Source organism: Furipterus horrens, unplaced genomic scaffold, assembly GCF_987537825.1.
Source record: "Furipterus horrens unplaced genomic scaffold, mFurHor1.1.pri manual_scaffold_3, whole genome shotgun sequence".
Lineage (NCBI taxonomy): Eukaryota > Metazoa > Chordata > Mammalia > Chiroptera > Furipteridae > Furipterus > Furipterus horrens.
This window is the reverse complement of record NW_028327173.1, coordinates 25530051-25552905: the sequence shown is the minus strand read 5'-3', so window position 1 is coordinate 25552905 and position 22855 is coordinate 25530051. Positions and strand designations below refer to the sequence as shown.

The window sequence follows — 22855 nt, the reverse complement described above, 5'->3', positions numbered from 1 at the left end:
TGCACAGGAGAGTAGGAAGGGAGGGTTCTTGGGTCCCACCTGGGACAAGCTCTAGGCACTAGCCACGTTTTCCTCTGTGCTCCCCTCGGTTCCCCTGGGTTTCCTTCTTCCAGTCTCAGCTCTCCACATAGTCCCAAGGCTGGCCGAGAATCCCTCCTAGGAAATTTGTGACCTTCCAGCCTCTTATCAGGTGGGACCTCTAAGCCAGAGCCACCCACCTGATCTACCAGGAAATATCACACCCCCACCATCCCCACCCACCGTCAGAGAAGCCAGGTGGTTCTGGGGCATCTGGAACTCATGGGCTTGTTGCCTCTAGCAGGGAGCAACCTGGGCTGGGGCTCCATGGAGGGACTTAAGGGGGGACATCCTGAGGTTGGCCAGCAGACTCAAATGGGCTGGGCATGATCAAGGAGGTGGACATCTACTATATAAACCAATTTTAGGGTATCCCACAGTCCATGGTGAACAGAGGTCCCCGTGGAATGGCTGGAGTTTGTGTTCTAGGTGTGCAAGGTGTCACCAGCCATGGTAGGGTCAAGGAGGCTGGGGTTGGGGCATGGTAAAGCTCTAGCAGTGACCCTGGATCTTGGTTGCACATGCTTTTGGATATTTCTGTCCTTTCTTGCCTGCTTTGCCCTTCTAGGGGCACCCAGGCTCTCTGCAGCCTGCCTGTTCTAACGGTGTGTGCCTGGTCTACAGATTAGAGCTCATTGTTTTGAAACACTTCATATGAAAAAGTTCGATTAGATCCTACATCCTGCTTTAGCACAAGAAATCCCAACATTATTTTTGTCAATAAAGACCTACTTGGGTCTGTAAATATAATTGCAGTTGTTGTGTTGAATACTTGTTTTAAAATGGTTTTAAATAGTTTATCACTTGCATGTGAGAACAAACTATGTTGTTGATGGTACCCATCAAGAATTTGAAAAGATCCTCATTAAAAATTTTGATTATTGTTTGGAGTCATTTGACCAATTGTGTGTAATCACTTCCAATACAAAACCTAATATTAAGAAAAAAATGTTTCCACAAGCAAATTAAAGTTTCTCATTAAAACATTTGAAAGGATTTAATTTGGAAGCTATATACAAACTCAATATTTAATATCTTCCCTACTACTTTGTATTTTTTCTTATCATAATTATATTTTATAAAGAAAGTGTAATTAATTTTTAGATGCCTCCCCATGGATCTACACGAGGTCTTCAGAGTAGCAGGAGAATTGGCCATTTGGTGAAATGGTGGCAGCAAATGGGAAATTTCTGAGGATCCTGCGGCGTCAGGTCAGAGGTGCTCCCCCCCCCCCCCCGCCAATAACGGGACGTTGTTCCTGGTCGTGAGCAGCCTCCGCTTTGGAAGCAGCCGCTGTGCTGCTTCTTTCCAGAGTATAGTCCAAATTAAGCCTGGATTCCAGCCCCGGTTCCAGGCACTGCGGGCGTCTTGGGGCAGATAGGCGCCCTGCTCCCTCCAGCGCCGCTGCTGCCCGGCTGCTCTCTTCCCCGCCGGCTGCTGCCCCGACACCATTGCATCGTGCCCCGGCCACGACGGGACGTGGCAGACACGCTCTCTTACGCAGGATTTGCTCCTAATGGGAGTAGGGGTGGAGGCCTTCCTTGGAGCTCTCCTGAGCATTGCAGACTCAAGGCAGAAAATGCTGGCCGGCAAACCCTGCTTGCCTGGGGATTGAACCACTCGGGAGCACAAAGGAACGTGGGTGCCCCGGATACCCTGCCTGATCTGTGGCCAGGAGATTTACACAAGGAGAAGGACCTGGCCTGAGTAGAGGGCTCTATCCCTTGCTACCTATGTGACCTTGACCTTCTCAGCTTTTTTGCTCTAGGCCCCAGTTTGCTCCTGTTACTAGGAGGCACTACTAAATTGCCTTGGAGGGTTGTAAGGAGAAAATGAGGGAGTGTATATAAAAATGCTTTGTAAACTGTAAAAGTGCTGTGTCCATGGAGGGGTTGTGATCTTTGCAAAAGCAGTACCACTATCACTCCTACTGAACCACAAAAGATCATTGCAAACTCTTTAAGAGCGATGCTACAGTTAGAAACTCCTCTGGGATTCCAGCGTTAATAATGGCTGGGTGGGGAGGAGGACTTGGCTGGCAGAGGATGACTTCCACTCCAAGATCTAGCTCAAATTAGACTCTCTGGTAACACACTAGAGACCCGTTCTTTCATTCACTAAACAAACATTTACTTATTTATTTTTAAATAGCTTTTCTCTTTTTTCCCATTCTGAAAATAATAGATGCTCATTCTAGAACACTTAAAAATATAGCTATGCTGGCTGAAGAAAATAAGTCACCTAAAAAATCTGCCTCCATGAATGAATGTCTTGGGTGCACACCCATCCCCCCACATTCTTTCAAATCCATTTTAGAACAATGTTATATCCTATAAGATTTGCTGCTTTGTGATCTGCTTTTGAAAGAAAACTTACAATAATTTGTGAACATTTACTCATAAACTATGATAAAAATCACTGCCCAGCTGTCTACACCATTAAACATTCAATGGTGCAAGCCCCTTGCAGGGAGAGAGGAATGTGTGGAGACACTCATGTCTGGCCCCTGGAAACCACCATCCTGCAGAGAACTCAGGTCACCCCAGGGAGATGGAGCCTGCTGAAACACTAGACAGATGCTGAGCCTGCAGGAGGGGTGACAGAAGCGAAGGTATTCTGCAGGAGAGGACTGGCTGAGAAGGGTGAAAATGTGAAGGAATTCTGGACAGCAGGAAGAATGTGAGTTACAAAAAATGACAAAATCATGATATGTTCTCTGTGCTTTTGTGACAGCTAGTCAAGGACGTGGGGTTTTGCATCAGTACTGGTGAGCTCAAATGTGTTATTCCACCCAAAGAGTGGGGAGCATTTACAGTGGGGTTGTATCTGCAACCTGGAACAAGTCATGTAACTCAAAATGTTAAATCAGGAAAGCCTTGATGATCTCTTTCCAGCTTGACATTTTATAGATGCAGAATTGAGTCCCAGAACAGCAGGTGACTTAGCTAACTAAGATGGCACAGCAACTATTGGGGGTGATGCCAGGGAACTGGTGGACCATTTATAGGGCTAGGGCCAAGTTGTCCACCCAGCACTTGACACAGATCTGCACAGGAGTGTTCCAGAACTGGTTCATTAAACTGAACTGAGCTACCATGGCTCTGATGACCAGCCCAGCCTTCTAGCACTGCTTTGGGGAAGACAATGAGCAAGAACAAATATGCCATGCTTCCTACGACCCACTTGGTGCACCCTCCCCAAACCCCTCCTTCCGCCTGCATAGGAGGAGGGCTCTTATCCGAGTCAGGCTCTTTTGATTAGAAGAAACAAGGATCCATTCAAACTGCCTCAAAAAGAATGGAGTTTATCGTAAGGATACATAACATTTTCTTGGAAATCCAAGGATGGGGACCATTTAGAGTAGTCAGTTCTCATGGGATTTAGAGCTAGGACCTGAAAAACTATTAGAAGTCAAAGCAGTGCTGTCTTCTCCTTCGACACCAATCTCTCAGGCTAAGGATACATCCCCCTAAGATGTCTCCAACCATCTAGTCCATGATCCATCCACCCATCCATCCACCGTTCAATCAAAAGTTGCATGAGCTTCTGCCCTCCAGTGAGCCTCTGCCGTGGGCTATTGCATATTATGGTGGAGCAGAAATGAACACCCAGTCTTGTTCACAAGGAACTCACAGTCTAATAGAAAATTGCTGTCATATTTATTCATCCCCTCATCCTTCAGTAAGCATTTCTGTGTGCCAGGTTGGGACTGGCACTGGGGAGGCAGAGATGGATGAGGCACCCATATCTCTCTCCAAGAACTCACAGTCCAGGGAGGGGGGACCCATGGATACAATCATAATACAATCTGACTGGTGCTAAAAGAGAAATCGATCGACTGATTAATTGATATTGTGCCTTGTTCCATGAAAGATTTAAGATTTAAAGATATGTAGATTAAGACTCTGGGACGTGTATCAACGTGGAACTATTTTTCCATTGTATTTTTGGGATCACTGGGCCAGAGCGTATCCTTATGGATGGGAGTGGGGTTTTCTCAAAAGGAAATGAAAATGTCCATTGTCAGTCTTCTGAGAAAGATGTCATTCGCGCAGCAGGAAATGAGGACTTTGGCAAGCAGCGATTAGATGGGGGTGAGAAAAAGACTTTCTGTCTGTTGTGTGACAGGTAGTTTGTTCTGGATTCTGAGCTGTGACGATCCCCAGGACATTTCTAGAGGTAGTGGGTGGGGGTAGGGTGGAGAGTGAACTTCCCTGGACCACATGAAAGCAGGTCAAGAGAAAGGCTGAAAGCCAGGCTGGGTCAATGCCATCTTTTCCTCTGTGGTACTTTCTTCCCATATTTCACAGTGGCCACATAATTGATAGTGCAAACTGGCATACCCCAGAGAGTAAATGGGGGGGACTCTTAATAATTATGCTTAGATTGCAAGAATCAAGGTGGGCACATCACCACTTGTATATCACTAACCTTTCAGTAAAGTGTCTTTCAAAGTTATACACAGGCCTCTGTCACCCAGGGAGACATAGGAAAGGACCTGCACTTGGGCTTGAGGCCCATGACGATATTTGAATTCTGAAAGAAACTATATTATTGATTCCAAAATAAAAAGCAAACTGCAGGATGAAAAAAATAATTGTGTACGTAAGTGTCTATAAAACATGAGGTCAATTTTGTTAATTGCTGAATTCATAAAAGCTGCTTTACATTTGAAACCAGTTTGCAGATTCAATTCTCTCTTTTCTCAAGAATCCTCGGGAATGACTGCTGAGAAATTATAGCCCAATATACATCAGCTGTTCATCACCACATTTCAAAAGTCAAATTATAATTTTTTTTCAAAATACGTTCACAGACAGAAACTATACCAACTGAAGTATACAAATACGTTCTTATATGGGATGGGGCCTTCGAAAGTCAGAGTATCCAGAATCATGAAAAGTCTTTTAAAAGGCCCCCGAGCGCAGGCAGGCCCACTGTGGTGCAAGGGGGCATCGTTCACACCACGGTCTATGCGAGTAGCTCCTGGAGTTTTGCAGGGCACAGCCTGCGTGGCTGTGTGAGGTGATCTTGGACACAAGGTCGGGCAGGGTGTTCTTCTAGAGGCCAAAGACAGGGTGCCAGTGGGCGGGGCAGTCTCCAGGGAGGAGAATTGTGCCCTGGAGACAGTGTGGTAATGAGACAAGGAAGACAGAGCAGAAAACAGTGCACTTGAGCCCAGTCTGGGTTCTCTATTTGCTCACAATCCAGTGGGGGAGACAGGCCTGCATACAAAGAACTGGGGTCAGAGGTGGCGCCTGTGATAAGAGCGAGGGCCGCAGCCAGAGAGAGCGCGATGTGGGGACGTGGAGAAGAGGAAGAACGTAATCCCAAAAGAAGGGACTGAGGAGGCTGCATAAATAAGGGTTGATTCGCACTGAGCCTTAGAACACAGCAAGGATTTATTCAGGCGGAGAGCCAGCGGTGGCGAGCGCAGGATACAGGGCCCACTAGGGATCCCTGGGGGCTTCTACCAGCCTGCTTCTCTGGCCCTTGCTCTGCTGAAAGACGCCAGCCATCAGGTGCCTTTAAAGTCCAGCAGGACAAAACCTACCGGACAGGAGAGTGGGGCGTACCTTGGCTGGAAATAAAGGTGTTCAGATAGGTTCAATCTTTTTCCTGACACCAGCTCCTGTCTTGGCTGTGGGGGGAGGAGGATGCATCCTGGAATTGCCTCTTCCCTCCACTCTATTCTGGGGCTTCCTGGCCAAAGATGATTTCTTTTTTCTTTCTCATAAAACTGCTTCCCGTGTACTGTAAATCTGTAAAACTGCTCCTGGTGGGGGAAGAAGCGCGCAGGTGATCTTTAGAAGCTGTCCGACGGGGCCGGTATTTGAATGAGGAATTGCCCACCCAGTTTCAGAACTGGATAAGGCCAGTCCCTTAGCTGAGGAGTAAAGAAATGATTGTTTGCCTTTTCCACCTCTGTGGTAACTAAGACAAAGAGGTTAACTGCCACGTCCCTGTCACCCCAGTGATTATTGGGACAAGCATCACAGTCGGTCTGTCAGGCACAGCAGTAGAGGTGACAGTCGAGCTACACTTTTAACTTTGAGAGGACTTGAATATTGAAGGATGGGGAGGGAAGGATGTTAGGCGAAGTGGTCAGCTGAACAAAGGTGGGTGGCAGACCACTATGACAGCCAACCTACCTTAAAAAGAGCTGTTGTTTTTTTGAGTCAGGAGGGATTTTTAAGTGCTTTACTTGTATTAACTCATTTACTCCTCACAACAAGATTACCAAGTAGGTATGAAGATAAAACTGAGTCACAGAGAAGGTTAAGTGACCTGTTTAAGGTCACATGCCTACCAGGTATCAGAGTTGGTACTTGAACCTTGTCAGCCTTGCTCCAGGGCCCTCCTGCTTAATCACTAGGCACTGATACCACTCACACACTAAACCCCTGAACCCTTGCTATGGAACTGCCACGAGGCTGAGTACTTTCTTTTTCTTTAACAGATTATTTTAAATTTAGTGACTTCAGAGAGAGAGGAAGGGAGAGAAAGAGAAACATTGATCTGTTGTTTCATTCATCTATTATCGATCCATTGGTTGATTCTTGTATGTGCCCTGACTGGGGATTGAACCCGCAACCTTAGCATACTGGGATGATGAGCTATCCGGCCAGGGCTCATGGAGTGCTTTTTATGCAGCATTGCATGTCATCTTCATCACAACACTAAAGGTTGGAATGCTTTTTATTACCATTTTACAGGTGCAGAAATTGAGGCTCAGACAGGGCGCATATCTTGTCCAAGGTCCTGCTTAGCATTCCATCCTGGGAGGTTATTTCTGATACGCTCCCATTTCGTTGAGAAAAACCTTGCACTCCCCACCATTCCACAGTCCCCATCAGTCGCTCCTGGGCTTGCCACGGAGGCCCTTGTCGCCACTAGATCAGTTTTAAGGTTTTCAATAATTCCGTGAAGAGACAGAGCTGCATAAAGCAAAGCTAAAAATATCATTTTTCTGTAGCTGTCATAACAACATTTGGGCTAATTGATTCTCAATAGAATAATGACATCCAGTATGTAGTGAGAAATATTCATGAAGAGATCTGTGAAATCCTCGAGGTGCCGGGCCGCGCTGGCAGCCCGGGACAACGCAGGAACGTGTTCGGGTAGATGGTGCCTGCGCCAGGCCTGCCACGCAGGGTGGGTGACAGCCTGACCGCCAGCCAGTGCCACAGCCTCGGGCCTGCGTTTGGACATCAAAGCATTTATAGTCACTGAGGATTGTGGCTCCCAACCCCCAGGCTGCTTTAATCAGAGAAAGGTGATGAAAAGATTAGAGGGTATGATTTATGGAGAGAGATTAGCATCGGAGGAGTCGAGGGGGAGAAAAGAGAACTCTCTTAAAGTAGTTGAGATAACAGGAGATGCGGAGGAGCAGGAGCGGAGGAGGAGCGCGGTGGGGGGCGGGGGGAAGGTCGGGCGGCAGCTGCGAGGCTGGAGTCTTGACTGGGTCCTCTTGGGATGGGCAGGCGGGGAGAGAAGCATCTCTGGGGATGAGTCCGCCCAGCCCAAGGTGCAGAGCGGCTCCTGGGCTGCCTCTGGGGGCTCAGGCCCTATGGGCATTCCTGGCAAAACTGCCTGTGCGGGTCTTTCTCCGGGGCCACCCAGAGAAGAAGGACCAGGCTTGGGGTCTCTGGGATGGTATATGTGGTGAGATCCTGGCCTGGTGGGATAGCCTTCCAGGCTGGACACTATGTTTCCCGGGGCTGTGCGTACTGTGTGATCGGCAGCAGGCTCGGGGTCCGGAGGGAGACAGTGTTTGTGGGAGGCGTAGGGTGTGCCTATGACTCTGGGCTGGGGTGTAAGCAAGGTACTTAGGTCTATCAAGCGCCCGATATGTGCCGCGTACAGGTTTCCCCCGCCCTCCGAAAGCAGAACGTTCCTCGGAAACGCTGCGTAAGCCAAAATGGCGTCAAGTGAAGACGCAACTACCTAGGACACATCTTGGCGAACAGATGCACAAAACAAATCTAGATAAAGCCCAGACGCTCACAGACACAGCTCGCGGCCACGGTGGGCTGGTGCTGAGTGCGGTTCCCGGGAAGGAGCTGGCTGCTGCCCCTCCCGCGGCTCCGGGCGCTCGGGTGCTCGCTGCACAACAAACGCTGACTGTTGTTTTGGCTTTTCACTTTTTTTTTTTTTTGTAAAAGTGAAAATCTTTGAATTTCTTTTGGGTAGCAAAAACAGATAGCAATTTAGGTCTTTTGTAAAGTGAAGTAGCATAAAGAAAACTTTCGAAAAGCAGGGGAGACCTGCACCGTCCTCAAGACTTTACATGCATGAGCTCATCCCAGCAACCTTGCGAAAAGGGAAACGGAGGCTCAAAGAGTTTAAGTAACTCTGCCAAGTCACACGGTTATTTAAGTGGCAGAGCTGGGATTGGGGCCTGGGTCTGTTGGTTCCCAAAGCTCACAGGGTGCTGAAGATAGGGGAGCGGGGAGCAGGTGTAGGAGGTGGGGGGGAGGGGAAACCCTGGCGTGTGGAGGGCTTGTGAGGTGTGTGCCTGCTTATACGTCCCTGTGACCTTCGGAGGGTCACTCAGTGTGTGCTGACTGTGCAGAAGGAAGGGGGTGGGACGCTGTATTAAATGAGTCTGTGAGAAGGAAGCCCCCCCCAGGGGCACGAACCATCCCTTACTGAGGATGTAGCTCCCCATTTTGCACCTTCATTTTCCCAAGTTTCACTGGCCTTAGGTAATAATGTGGCACCTCACTCACCAAAGCCCTAAATTCTCTCTCTCATGCTCCCTTCTGCAGATTTCTGGGAACCTCATGGGGGGTCTCATGTGAGCTCAATGACTGTTCTCGGATGTTCTGCTCCTGCATACTCCCCCACGAACATCTGCAGCCTGGGACTGCAGTGAGTATACCACGCTGCCTGTGTTGTGCTGGGCCACCCTCTAATCTCTAAGATTTGCCCCCAGGAAGTGCTCTGGGTGTGCAGGCCCAGAAGGACCACCAGACTGTGCGCTCTGTGAGGGCAAGGCTGGGTCTCCTGTTCAGAGTCCTCAGCACCACGCGTAGGCCTGGGGACATAGCAGCTGCTCAATTAATAGGTATCTTAGATTCCCTGGGGATCTGCTGCACTAAACTATCCTGTGTCACACTTTGTGACCCAGCTATCTGAGGACATCTCCTTTACCTTCAGGCTGCCCGCTGCCCACTCCTCAATGAGGCTCAGACACCAGGCAGCCCAAGGACCAATACCCGAGACAATATCTCATTTACTTTGGTCAAAACCTCATGTAAATCAGCTTCTTCCAGACTTGCCCACCAGTCCACTAGCATAATTAATAGTAGCTAATAATTAATGGTAACATTTATTGAGTCATGGTTAAGTGCCAGATCCCGTGCTAAGCTGTTAGTGTGAATTAACTCATTTCGTCGCAAAGCTGCCCCACATGTTAGGTACTATTTTTATTCCAATTTTATTGGTGAGGAATCTGAAGCTCAGAGATAGTAAGTCACTTTCCCAGAGTCCCACAGTGGATGAGGAAGTGTAGGAACTGAGAGTGGTGTCTATAAGGTCTGACTCTGAACCTTAGCTCATCTGAAGTCCAGCATGAGGTCTGAGCTGAGACTCCTGCTGCACATGTCATTAGCTTCAGGCCAGCGAACCTTTGATGTGAGTATTATGATCCTGACTTTACAGATGAAGAAACTTAGCTCAGAGCAGTTAAGTGACTTGTCAACAGTCAGCCAAGTATTAAAGGTCTGCTAGTGCCAAAGCCTCATTCCTCATGCTGCACTGTCCCTCAGGGGACTACAGACCATCCTCAGTCACAGGGAGATGGGTGGAAAGAGGGAGTAACAAAGGGGGACCCAGCCAGTGGTACACAGTCTGGGGCCGGTTGCCAGGGTCCTGGAAGAAAACATAGGAATATCAGCACCTCAAGAGACCTGGGGGCAAAGAGGGCAGGTAGGTGACCTGGCGTCTCTACGGGGGCATTTGGAGTTGCTACTACAATATCACAGGCTTGTTTTGGGTTTCAGCCCTTCAGCAGGGAGCCTCTAAAATTATTTCTCAGCAGAGCACTCTGATGAGACAAGAGTGCCCAGGACACTGCCCGTTGGCCTCTCCTTGGTCTGAGAGGGATAGGGATCCCCATAATAACTAGATGCTCATTATGAACAGAATGGCATCTCTGTTCAGAGGTAGCATGCAATTAAATAGAAAAGAAGAAAAAACAGGCTTGGTTCTCACAAATCCATGCTCTGCTGTGCATTAACCACAAGACTGTAGGCCACATGCGTGTCTCTGAGCCTCAGTTTCTTTATGTGTAAAATAGGGATATTAATGTTTGCAGGGGTGAGGCATCAGCCTTTTTTTGCTGGGACAGACATGCTAGCACCACACAGTGCATCAGAATGAGAGGATGATGGTAGGGAAGGCAGCTTAGAGGAGCAAGGGAGTGATGAATTCATGGGAAGACATTTCCCGAAAGCATGTGATCTGTGGGGCCAGGTCAAAAGGAAAGTCCTCACTCCAGCCTGCCCTGCATCCAGGAGTATAGCACTTCTGTATCAGCAAAGGATGGATATTTTTATTTCCCAAGATAAGCCAATTTTGTAGTTTATTCATTTATATGTCTATTCTTTGAATCAACACTTATTGATAAGAGGTACATAGGAACCACTGGGCCAAGTACTGCAGGGACCCCAGAGGTGAAACAGATGAGGACCCTGCCCTCAAGGACTTCATGGCATATTTGGTGAGAGAAGACACATACATAGTTATTATGATCTGAGACCCAGGGTGACATTCGTCATCAGATGGGTACAGATTAGGTCCTGTTGGGAATTTATAGTTGGAGACACCACTTCCAGCAGAGGCAATCAGGTAGTGCCTCCTGGAAGAAGGGGCATTTGGAATGCAGAGGTAGTAGCTGTGAAGGATGTACACATATTATAATGCAGGGAATGACTTTTCCAGGAAGATTGCACTTCACATATTTGAATTCAACCATGTATATGCACACAGCTCAATAATAATGACAACAAAGAGGTGCGTATGGAGAATAAAGTGGGTGTTCTGATCCCCAATTCATTCAAAGAGCTATGTCCCAGAGCAAGCATGCGATGGGAGACGGATCCCGCTGTTTCCTCAATGGCTCTCAGGAGCTCTGCACCTTTTTTCCTGTGACTATCACCCTGAGGGTGATTCTAATGTTTAAAGACATGCATTTGTCATGTAACATGGTCCCTCAAATCAAGTCAATAACCTCACCTGGTGCTTAACCCAAAGAAAACTGATTTGTTCCAAAGCTGAAGGAAAGCCTGGCTGTGCTGGACTTACTGAGAGATGGTACATTGGTCTCCCTCCTGAGGGATTTGTAAGGGTAATTTTGACCATGCCTGGTTTTTCCCTTTATATGCTGCCTTTAAACACCATCTCTACATCACACAGACTCATGTCACGGGAGCCGCATGGCAAAGGCGGGGTGGTGGGTACTTGCGATGTGCAGGGAGCGTAATTAGGGGCTTTGTGACTGTTAAGGGCCCATCGGATTCCAAGGCTCATGAGCCGGCTGTGATCTCTGGAATCCTCATTAGAAATTCTCTCCAGAGCCTGGGGCATATGTTTTTGCTCGTCTTTAATAATGGCAAATCTTCATGCTTTGAGGTTGGATTGGATTTCGGGAAACAACCACAAGAGGCATTTGGAGCCCAGCCTGGTGGAAGAACAAGCTGGAAAATGTGCTTCTGGTTAAATGGGAGGTGTGACTCTAACTGGCACATGGGGATGCCAAGTTCAGGTAGAAGCCAGAGCAGGAAGCTCCAGGGGAAAGCTCCAGCGTTGCTGCCGATAACGCCAGCCTGGGAGCAGCAGAAAGGGAAGTCTGCCCACCTGGGCTGGGCCATAGGGGTGCCCCACCAACCCGATGATCTTTGTCTCCCTGCCACAGCTCAGTTACAGACTCAGTGTTCTGAAAGGCTTAGGGTCATCTGCAGGGTGTCTAGGCCCAGGGGAAGCCAGCAAGTGCACTATGACGTCGGACTCTGCTCTGTGCCTCAGAGGCCATGACAGGGGTCACAGGGGACCTCCAGACCCCTCTGTGAGCTGACTCTGATACAATAAGACCTCAAGAGCCACCCAGTGAGGAGACTTCTCTGGACCTTTTCATCCCACAAATGAGATTGGCCAGAGGAAAACTTGAGGGACCACCAACCATGCTTTCAGGGGTCAACTGCCAGACTCCACCAGGACTTGGTCGGACAAAGGATCCTCAGCAGGCCTGCTGAGCTTCCCCAGTGTCTCTGCAAACTCCCCTACGACCCCTGGGCACAGTGACAGGAGGCACTGTGTTCCACAGGAATTTGGCAAACCTGTTCCTCCCTTCTTCCACCCCTGCCATCTGGGGCTATTGGCCTAACTCCACAGTGACCTTTCTGGGCTCACATCCACACCTACGAGGTGATGGGCCTCGTTTTCTGTGTGGCTTGATCACTGGTGCTAAAGGCACTGCCCAGGGATCAACGCCAAAAGCTTGGGGCCTGTCCTGAGCTTACAGGGGGAGCCTTTAGTAAAGTGTTGGTTTTATAATTATCCCCAAACGGTCTGCAAGTGGTGATTCATCCAGTCTCCTCATCCTAAGAGGCTGAACCCATAGACTCTGGGCTCTGAAGACAAAGTACAGAGGGATCCTCCAGAGCAGGAAGCCAGCCAGAGGTTCACACCACATGTGCACACACCACACTTGGCTCCCCCTGCTTACGCTCTGCACGCTCATGCTCACTCAACCCGCATCCTCACACACATGTACACTCAATTTGCACAGAACCACACACGCACCCGTGCCCAGATACCCTACACATAGCTGTTCATATCTCTCCTCTGCACAAACACACATGACCACTTCCCATTCCCTGCAAGCTCCCAGAGGACACTGGGATGAGTGGGAACATCTGAGACCACTTATAAATGCCCCTTCCCAAAGGAACTTTTAAGCAAAATGATACAAGGGAAAAAGTATAATCTCACAGTCCCGTGAGTTGGGTTCAAGGGTTAGAGTTGCTACATAAGAACCATGCCATGTTGAGCAAGTCACTTCTCAGTGCCTTACTTTCCGTATCTGCAAAGCGGGCATAATAATAACCCCTCCCCACAAGATCGTTGTGAGGATAGTATGAGCTAACGGAGAGGTGCTCTTTGCTTTGTAAACTGCAAAGTACAAAATATATTTATACCAGAATCATTGTTGTTACTTCCATCTGAAGAACAGGCCATATTCAGATTAAATGGACCTTCCTTGGCCAGCCTGTCTAAAGTAGAGTGGGCCATACGAGTCCATCGCGATGGGTAGAGCCATTGTCCCCACCACATGCAAGGCCTGTGCCTCTCCCTCAGCCTCTGGCTCAGGTGGTTTGGCATCCTGACCCAGGAGATAGGGGATGTGTATTGGAGGTGGAACTGGTCAGTAAGGACCCAGAAATGGCCAGGCGATTCCCAAAAGAACTTTACATAATCAATGCAGCATCTATTAGAAAGCATCTATATGCAAAGATGACTCTTGCCCCAGCAGATGAAAAAGTGATTATTGGCAAATCCCTGACAAATGTTTCTGGGATGTGAGGGCTTTGGGGAAGGTAAAGAGGGGAACGAAAGGGGGAGATCCACAGCCCTTTCAGTTTGCAAAGAAAAAGTGGAGATCGAGGCTTGTGGTCTGGTGCCAAGGGGAGCTGTGGGGGCCCGAGGAGCAGCGAACAGAATGCCCACACTTCAGAAAGGCTCTGGGGAAGGTGACGTGGGGTCACCGATGGCCAGAGGGATGTGAGCTAGAATGATGCGTAGATTATGCTGCGAAGGAGCGGACGGACTGCAATGTGCCATGGGCTTCCTGTAACTACTTGAGAAGCAAAGAGTTCCAATAAAACAGTCAGGGTAAGGAGATGGGCGGGGTGAGGCAATGCACAGAGAATGGTTGGAAACTCAGAGAAAACCAGTTCTGCCTTCTGGTGCCCAATGACAAGAACTTTCCAGAAGTGAGTGAGCAGATGAGAGGAAGCGGGACTTGGGTATCTGCATTTGACACACAGAATAGGAAAGAGAGGCACCCTTGGAGGTGGGACCCCCAGTTTCTGTCCTCACAGGAGAAACGGAGGCCCAGAAGGGGAAGGGTCATGCCCAAGTTTCACAGGGAGGCTGGAGTGGGGGAGGCGCAGGGGTCTCAGGATAGATGGGGTTAGAGTGGGTGGGTCTGCATGTGGTGATATTGTGTGGCTCTGTGAGTATAGATGTGTGCATTTTCCCTTTTTTCCAAAGAGAAGCACCATAGATTTTCTCATATTTCCGAAGGGTGGTAAGACTCCAAACACGGGAATTATAATGAAAGGCAAGAACACTGAGGTTCAAGTCCCAGCTCTGCCCCTTTCTAACTGTGTGACGTTGAGCAAGTGAGCATCCCACTTGCACCTCACTTCCCTTATCTGTGGCATGGGGATCTTAAAATCCCCATTCCATACAGTCGTTGAGAGGATTAATCAAATAAAATCGTGTCCAGTGTTTAGGCAAGTGCCCTGCATACTGCGAGTCCAGAAATAGTAACTATTATGATTTACACTACTCTAGTAATTATTATCTTGAAGATAAGGGGAAAAGCAAGCCCCCCTTGCTCGCACCGGATGCAGTGCACACTGGTGGGTGAGGGTGAATCCTGCAGGGTCTGGCCCACGGAACGGGGTGCAGAGCCCAGGGCCAATCCTGTCGGGTCTGGCCCACGGAACGGGGTGCAGAGCCTGGGGCCGCTGACAGGAGGGCTGGAGGCAGCCCCACACCCGCTGGGCAGTTTGTATGCAGCGGCTGTTGTGAGAGTGTGTCCCAGAGAGGGGGAGGGCTGCTCCATAAGACTGATTTGTTGCCGCTGAACCTCATTAATCAAATCTTACCGGAGAGAGCCTCCTGCAGCTGCTGGCAGGTCAGCGTCGGCGAGATAAGTGATGTAGCCAGACCCAGCGAGGGGGAGCGACGAGGCAGCCATAAGTCTTGACAGTGGCAGGCTCTGAAGCAGGAGCTCCAAGCAGGCGTGTCCTCGGTGGCGCCTGGGGCAAATCTCCGAGTCAGGACAAAGTTCTTCCTCCCAAAGGATGCTCTGGAGAGATGGGGAGCTGGGGTGAGGTGTCTGGGAGCCGTCCCCAAGAAGCAGAAGAAGTCAGTGTGTTTGGGGGCATTCAAATCAGAGGTGACCCATGACATCAGTGGGGTCATGGGTTTTCAGACCACTGGGTTCCCTGCACAGACACCCCAGCACACCTGCAGCCCCCTGCACAGCCCTGCTGATTGAGCAGGGCTCAGCTGAGACAGTTTCGGTGTCGGCCTCATCTGCTGCTGCTCAGAGTCACTCCTCTGCCTCCAACCTCAGTTTCCTCGCTGGTGACGGCAACAACAGAACCGCAAGCTCAGAGCCAGGTGCAGCTGCTTTACTTAATCCTCCCTGATGACCAGGTACGGTGAAGGTGCCACAGTCTCCCCATTTTACAGAACAGGAAACTGAGGCCACTAAAGCTGCTGAACCACGACATCCCTCTGCTTGGACCAGCCATACCTCTGGGGAGTGGCGGTCTGCTCTGTGGGCGCTGGTTAGGAAATGGGTTCTCACTGGCCCTTCAGGGGGCTGGCTCTGATGGAAGTGGGGGTGGGGCGCTCAGATGAGGGGTTTGGAACGGGTCTGCCCCTGGTGAGCGGGTAGGAGGCTTGCAGCTGACTTGATTGTCTACTTGGGCTAAAGAGGCCATTTCTGCTCTCTCTCTGGATACAATGCTTTCTTGCCTGCTTCAGGATGCCCCCTGGTGCCAAGACTGATGGAGTAACTTGAGCGGGGCCCTGGAGCCTGACCATGTCCTTCGCTGGGTGTCCTACCCCCATCACTCACTGCCTCACTGTGTGACCTTGCACAGTAACTTCCCGGAGCCTCCTTTTCCTGAGCCGGTTTGAGGCTTACGTGGCAACGCGGGTGGCAGGGGGGACTCCAAACTTGTAAAACTTTTAGGATAGTGCCAGGCACATAGTAAGCACTTGAAGAATTGCTGTTGTTACTGGAGACCCAGGAAGGAATCTCCCTAGGAGCCTTGTCACTCTGCTCTTGACCCTGGTGACCTAAGTTCTCTGCGTCTCAGAGGCGGATTTAACGGGGGGAGCACTGGGTGCGTGCCCTGGGCCCCAACTTCTGAAGGGCCCCGCAAAGCCCCAACTTTACACTTTTTTCTAATGACACCAAGTTTCATATGTGCAATTTTAATTACATACAAGTTGTAAACTTGCGGAGCCCTTCAGAATTCGGGCCCAGGGCGTGCACCCCAGGTGCCCACCTTTAAATCTGCTTCTGCCTGGAGTCCCCCTTTCTTCTCTCCAGGCTCTGTTCTCTCCTCCAGACACCCCAAGCCTCTCTTCCTACTCTGCTTACCACATTCCTGGGACTCCTTGAAAGAGATGGGTTGGACAGCCAGTTCCAAGTACAGTGTCATCTGTGATCTCAGACACTGAAAAATGAGGAAAAAAAGTCGCCACTGTCCAGTAGATGTGCACATAATAGCTACAGGGTTTTGCACCCGCAGTATGTGCTAGGCAGCGGGCTACAAGCTTTACAAGCATTAGCTCATGTGATCCTTACAACACCTGAGTTAGGTCCTATTTTAGCCCGTCTGACAGCTGAAGAAACTGAAGCTCAGAGACGGCAAGAACATATCCAAGGTCACCCAGTTAGTGAGTGGCAGAGTTGGGCTTCAGTGCCTGGCTGGCTGATTGCAAGGACTCTGCCCTTCCTCCAACCTGACCCTAAGGTGAAGCCCCCAGCACAGAAAGCAAGGCCAATAGGAGGTACTCAGAAAATGCCGCTCCCTTCTCTCCTCACCCTGCCCCAGAGAAGCCTCCACATGGAGGGGGTTGACTGGGCCCAAGTTCAGAGTTGCTAACTTCTTAGTAGTTTTCTCTCTTTGCCTCCTTATGGGGTAAAGCTGCATTTGGTTTTTAAAATTCCCTTTTTATTTAGTCGCTGTGAATGTTAAGAACTGCCAGTACTGGAAGCTGAGAGCCCATCCATATGCCAGGTTTTAAATAGCAGACTAGAAACAAGTTTACACAGGAAGAGCAAACTCATCCCAAACATGCAGCTACTGCACTGTTGAGACAAGAAACCCCTGCCCCCTACCCTGCCCCGCCCGCACCCCTGCCTTCCCACTTCAAACGGTGTCGGAGGGTAATCTTTCTTGTTTTAGAAAAACATTTCTGAATTCCGTCTGCTGTTCTTCATGCATGAAGAAGCAAATGGTGATCCAGTCACAGCAAGGTGTGGGTTTCGTTTGGGTCCCCCCATGCCCAGCCCACCCCCACCCCCACCCCCAGGAGTCAGGAGGGCCTCGGATAATTATAATTTATCTGCATTCATCCCCAGAAGCGGTTTCCACCCGCCCAGACTCAGAGGCCTCCATCCAGGCCCTGAGCAGCAGATGAGGACCCGTGGGGAAGAAACACACTGAACTTGGCATTCCCGCTCTGCCAAAACCGACCTGTGACCTTGGGCAATGACTTCACCCCTCTGAGCCTCAGTTTCCTCCTTTGCAAAATGGACAGAGCAGACAACACGATGGTTAAGCACTTGGACTCTGGCATCACACTGCCACAGTTCAAAAACCTCAGCCCTGCATCTCCTTGACTGAGTAACCTTGAGCAAGTCTCCCCCTAGCCTGCTGCCCTCCCTTTAAAGCGGAGGTCACAGTAGTGGCTGCCTTCTAGGGTACTCGTGAGGGTTCAGAGCTGTGATGCTACAAAGCACTGAACACAGAGCCTGCTATGCGGTGAGTGGTAGCAAATGCCATTTAGAGTCACCAGAGTCCCGGACCTCTGGCCTCACGGAGTCCTTGTAGGGTGGGGGAGATTCTTAGGCATCAGGGTCTCCAGCCCCTGACCTGGCACTTGCTCCAAGAACTCATCTCTGCGTTCTAATCTGAAGTGGATCTCCACGGCTCCGGCCCTCACCCACCCATTTATTACCAGCCTGAACTCCCTGGGGCCCATCCGCCTGCAGGGAGGGGGCGGGGTTGATCTATGGGCTTGGTAACCTGCCTGGGGGAAGGGAGGGGGCCTCTGACCCGAGGGGTAAATCATGGACTTCCCCGAGGGCCGTCAGTTCCCCAGGAAAGAAGCTCTGGGCATTTGTTATCTCAATGTTTCCCCTGAGGGGCTGACCACATGATTCATTTCACTCACACTAATTGGATGTAAATTAGATGAGAAATCAGTAATTTGTCCAAAGATTTGTCATTCCCATGGCTTTCCAGGCGGAGCAAAGCTTTGGTTGGGGGGCAGAAATGGCTCCCAGCTCTAACGGGGCACCAGCCTGCCCTTGGTTTTAGGAGGTGAGAAGCCTTTCCCTGGTGACTTCTATGTTTGCAGTTTTTTTTAAAGGATGGAGCTAAGGTGGAGACAGCAGGGGGTTAAAGGGAAAAAAAAGAGATGGGGAGAAAGAGGTGGAGGAGGAGGAGGAGAGAGATGGAGACATGGGGGGAGAGTTATGGAGGGGAGAAGGAAAGACAGAAAGGGAGAGAGATGGAGGAATGGAGGGGAGAAGAGGAGAGAAGGGAGAAGGGAGAGGGGAAGGAGTTGGGGACAAAGGAGAGAACCGGAGAGGGGGCGCACCAGAGGAGAGAGGAGGTGAGCAAGCTAAGAGAATAGGAAAAGAGAAGAGAAAGAACTGGGAAGGAGGGGAGGGAATAACGGGAGTTCAGGCAAGAGACAGGGGAAGTGGCCCTTGTTTCCCTGGCTGCTTCTGGCCGGCTGCAGGGGTGGAGGAGCCTTTGGGTCACAGCTATTTTGTGTCAATAGGAAAAAGGATGACTCCAGCCTGCCTTCCTTCCAACAATATGCTAATCAACCCCTTGGGCCCTCTCTGGTCTGGGAAGCTGGGCAGCCCCTGTCTCCAGGAGCCTGATGGCTGCTGATTTAATGAGGGGGAGGGCAAAGAAATCCGGGACTGGCGGGGGCCAGGCAGCGTGGAAGGGGCGGGTCTGCCGGGGAGCCTGCAGGAGAGGAATGGAGCAGCCAGGGCTCACCCAGACCCCCCAGAACTGCTCCAGGGTTGGGCAACAGTCGCAGCTCATGTTCTATTTATTAGAGACAGGCTTAGTCCCCTGGAAAAAAAAAAAAAAAAGAAATGTAAATGTTTTTTTTCAAGGGAATCTGAGGCCGGAGTCTAGGGTGTGAAGGAAAGGAGGGCTAGTGCTCAGTGTGACAGGTAGAAGAGGGAAAAGGGGTCACTGGCTCAAAGACCCTCCTGGGGTAGTTAGATCCTAATTATGTTAGACATGAAAGTCCCAGCTCGGAGCCAGGCGGGACCCCTGCCCACCCTTCTAGGAGAGAGGGCTCCGAGGTCACTGTTGAGGAAGGAGGCAGCTGCTCTGGACTCCAGGGAGGCTACAGAGCAGAGAGAGCCAGAGGACAGGCCTGGGGCTGGGAGATCTTACACGGTCAAGGGCCTTCCTGTGAGGCTGGTTCAGGGGGTCTGAGGTGCTGAGGCCTTGCACTTGAAAAGACTCACTATTGTGTGCTCACTCATTCACTTCAGCGTTCCACACGTGTTTATGAAACTCACTGTTCGCCAGGCATGGTGCTGGGAGCTGCAGCGGCCCAATAGCCTCAGTTCCCCAAGCTCTGAAGCAGCAGGTGTAGGAGGGGTCGCAGGCACTAATCAAACGGCCACGCGCATCCTGACGAACTCTGCCAAGTGCCACGCCGGAAAAGAGCAGGGACTTTGACAGCATGTGCAGAGGAACTGGACCTCGTCTGGGAGTGGAGGAGGTCGGGGAAAAGAATGCTGAGCTAATCAATTCAAAGTGATAAAAGGGTAACTGCTTTTGATTCCCACAAGGAGAAGCGTTGACCTTGGCCACTCAGACCTTGTTGTGTATGCATGTGACTGTGTGGGAGGGTATGCAAGTGAGCGTTTGAAAACGCCTTGTGAGCGTGCATGCCATGTGCTTGGGAGCATGTGTCTGGGGGGGGTGGTTTGTCTCCGGTGCTGTGGGGGATGTGTTCTTCCATAGGACACGTACTGATTGTTTCGGGGGAGTATTTCCAAGCAGTGTAAGTGGCAACGACTAGAATGTGGGGGTAGCCTAAAGAGGATCCCATCTCTGCCTCTTTACTTCATGTCTCTGAATCTGAGCAAGAAAAAGAGAAAGCAACCCTGCCTCTCGGTTTCCATGATGAACTTCTCTGTGATTCTGGGTATGTTTCATGTGGTTTTGGTGATGAAAATGCATGGCCCGTGCTGAGTGGGAGTTCAGTCAGGGACTCCCTCCCCACCTCCCACAACCTTCTTTCATTTCTTTCTTCCCTCCTCTCTCCCTCTTTGCTTCATACCTGATGTTTTACTAAGTGCTTACTAATTACCCAGCAATGTGGTGAACCCTTCAAATACATTATTTCATTTAGTCTGGTTAAAAACAAGACAACAGGCCCCAAATGGAGTCACTTGTGCTAAGCCCCACGTTGCCAAACCAAGACTTAATTACCATTTCAGCTCTCTCAGAAATGGAATCTTACACCAGTCATTTAAGAATCACCTGATTAACATGAGCTAGGTCACCTGCCTGATGGACACCTGCCAACCTATAAAGAAAAGTCACCTACAATAACCAGCCCACTTTTCTGTGCAGTATAGCTACTTTGTTCCTGTTCCTTTTCTGCCTATAAAACTTGCATTTTGCACAGCTCCTTGGAGGAACTTTCTGATTGCTAAATGGGATGCTGCCCGATTCATGAACCATTGAATAAAGCCAATAAAATCTTTAAAATTTGCTCAGTTAAATTTCATTTTTTAACAGTTCTTTGGTTAACCTGATGAAGTAGGTATTTTTATCTCCATTTTACAGATGAGAAAATGGAAGCTAATAGAGGTCAAGTGACTTGTCCAAGGTCATGCTGCCAGTGAGTAGAAAAGCAGAGACTCAAATTTACAAATTGTGACTCCAAGGTGTTTGCCTTTAACCACTTCCATTCTTTTTTCCCTCCCCGCCCCCCATCCCTCCCTCTTTCTTCCTTCCTGACTTCTATAAACATCTACAAGTTAACCATGAATTAGAGGCTGGTTATTCACATTCCACCTTACCCTCTGCTTTCACATGTGTGATTTCATAACAAGGATCTGATTCATGCACAACTTTTGAGGACACCTATATCCGTAAAGCACTGCCAAGTTCCTCGGCAAATGTGAAGGTGTTGAGGGAAAATCATCGACATTTCAGAGTTGGAAGCGCGCCCTCCTCTTTCCACATGGATGGAACGAGGCCCTGTGAGGACAGGAGTCTTGTCAAGTGGGAAGTGGATCGCCAGCAGTGGAGTGAAGACCAGAAGCCAGAAAGCCCCCTACGGCCCCCTACTGTGTTCTGGCCAGTACACCCAGACCTGCTCTGAGAAACCAGGGCGTCCTTTAGAAGACCATGGCCCCCAGTGCTTACAAGGTGAAGGATTCCTCAACCTGGACTATGGAGGGCAAGGACCCACCAATCATTCTAAATAGTCTGACAAGCGACTCCCAGGCCTTCAGTTGCCAAGGGAAGTTTTCTCTTTTCAGTTGAGTAAGCTGCTATCCCAACTGTTGTAGCGGATGACATTTATACTTAAAGGGGCCATATTTCTACCGTGTTGATTAGAGGACAGGACAGGGAAGGAGGAGCCTGAGAGAGGTAAATGTATGTGGCTGAGCATAAAGAACCCCCCCCCAACTTATCTTTTCACCTCTTCCCCAGGGTCCATGCTGGTGACGCTGTGGCTGTAAGATTATTGGCTGTGGTTTCTACTGACACCCTTTGGGGATACCTGCTGATAGGGGAGTCTGAGGCTCCTGAACCAGGCAGACTTGGAGTTCAAACCAGGTCCCGACACTGAAGAGCCTCAATTTTACCATCTGTGAAACAGGACTAATAGCCCTACCATATGTTTCTCAGGGTTGTTGGGAGAATCAGCCAGAGTTGTAATAAAGCGATGTTACCATGCCTGGGAAAGTGTGAGAACGGAATGAAATAAGTGGGTGAAAGACTCACCACTGCTCCTGGCATATTGGAGGAGTTAATAATTAAAAGTTCCTTCTTTCTTTCCTTCTCCAGAACTGCGCCTTGGACATTGGTGATTAGGAGAAGAAACCTGAAGGCCACTTGCCTCCACTTTTGAATGGAGCTCTGAGTTTCTTCTAAATAGCTAAAATCATTTTTCTAAAACAAATAAATGAAACTCGAAATTCCTAGAGTGTGAATGGCTTTTTTGAAAATTAAGGTGAAGTTCACATTGCATATAATTAACCATTTTAAAGTGTACAATGAAGTGGTATTTACTGCATTCACAATGTTATGCAATCACCACCTATACAATTCCAAGCATTTCATCACTCCCAAAGAAACCCTGCGCCCATTAAGCAGTTGCTCCTATTCCGCCCATTTCCCTAGACCCCGGCAGCCACCAATCTGCTTTTTGTCTCTGTGGATTTAATTATTCTGGGTATTTCAAATAAATGGAATGAGATAATACGTGACCATTTGTGTCTGGTTTCTTTCACTTAGCATGATCATTTTAAGGGGTTTTGCACCTTGTAGCATGCATTAGATACTTCATTCATTCCCTCTTTATGACTGAATAGTATTCCATTGTATGTATATGTCACTTTTTTTTCCATTAATACATCGATGGACGCTCATTTGGGTTCTTTCATCTTTTGCTGTCGTGAGTAGTGCCATGATAAATATTCGTGCACATGTATTCGAGTGCCTTCTGGATA

General features: G+C 49.4%; 1 long non-coding RNA gene across 2 annotated transcripts in view; it reads left to right on the top strand.

Moving 5' to 3' along the window:
• The window catches only part of LOC150014642 (uncharacterized), a 49294-nt gene extending 26970 nt beyond the window's left edge, over positions 1 to 22324 (top strand). Inside the window, exons 3-4 of one of the 2 annotated variants that reach the window (XR_016509939.1) lie at positions 8850 to 8952; positions 22191 to 22324. This is a non-coding gene — a long non-coding RNA (uncharacterized LOC150014642). Of the gene's footprint in view, positions 1 to 8849; positions 8953 to 21833 lie in introns of both variants that reach the window. The other variant, XR_016509938.1, reaches the window with a different exon arrangement.
• The last annotated feature ends 531 nt before the right edge of the window (positions 22325 to 22855 follow it).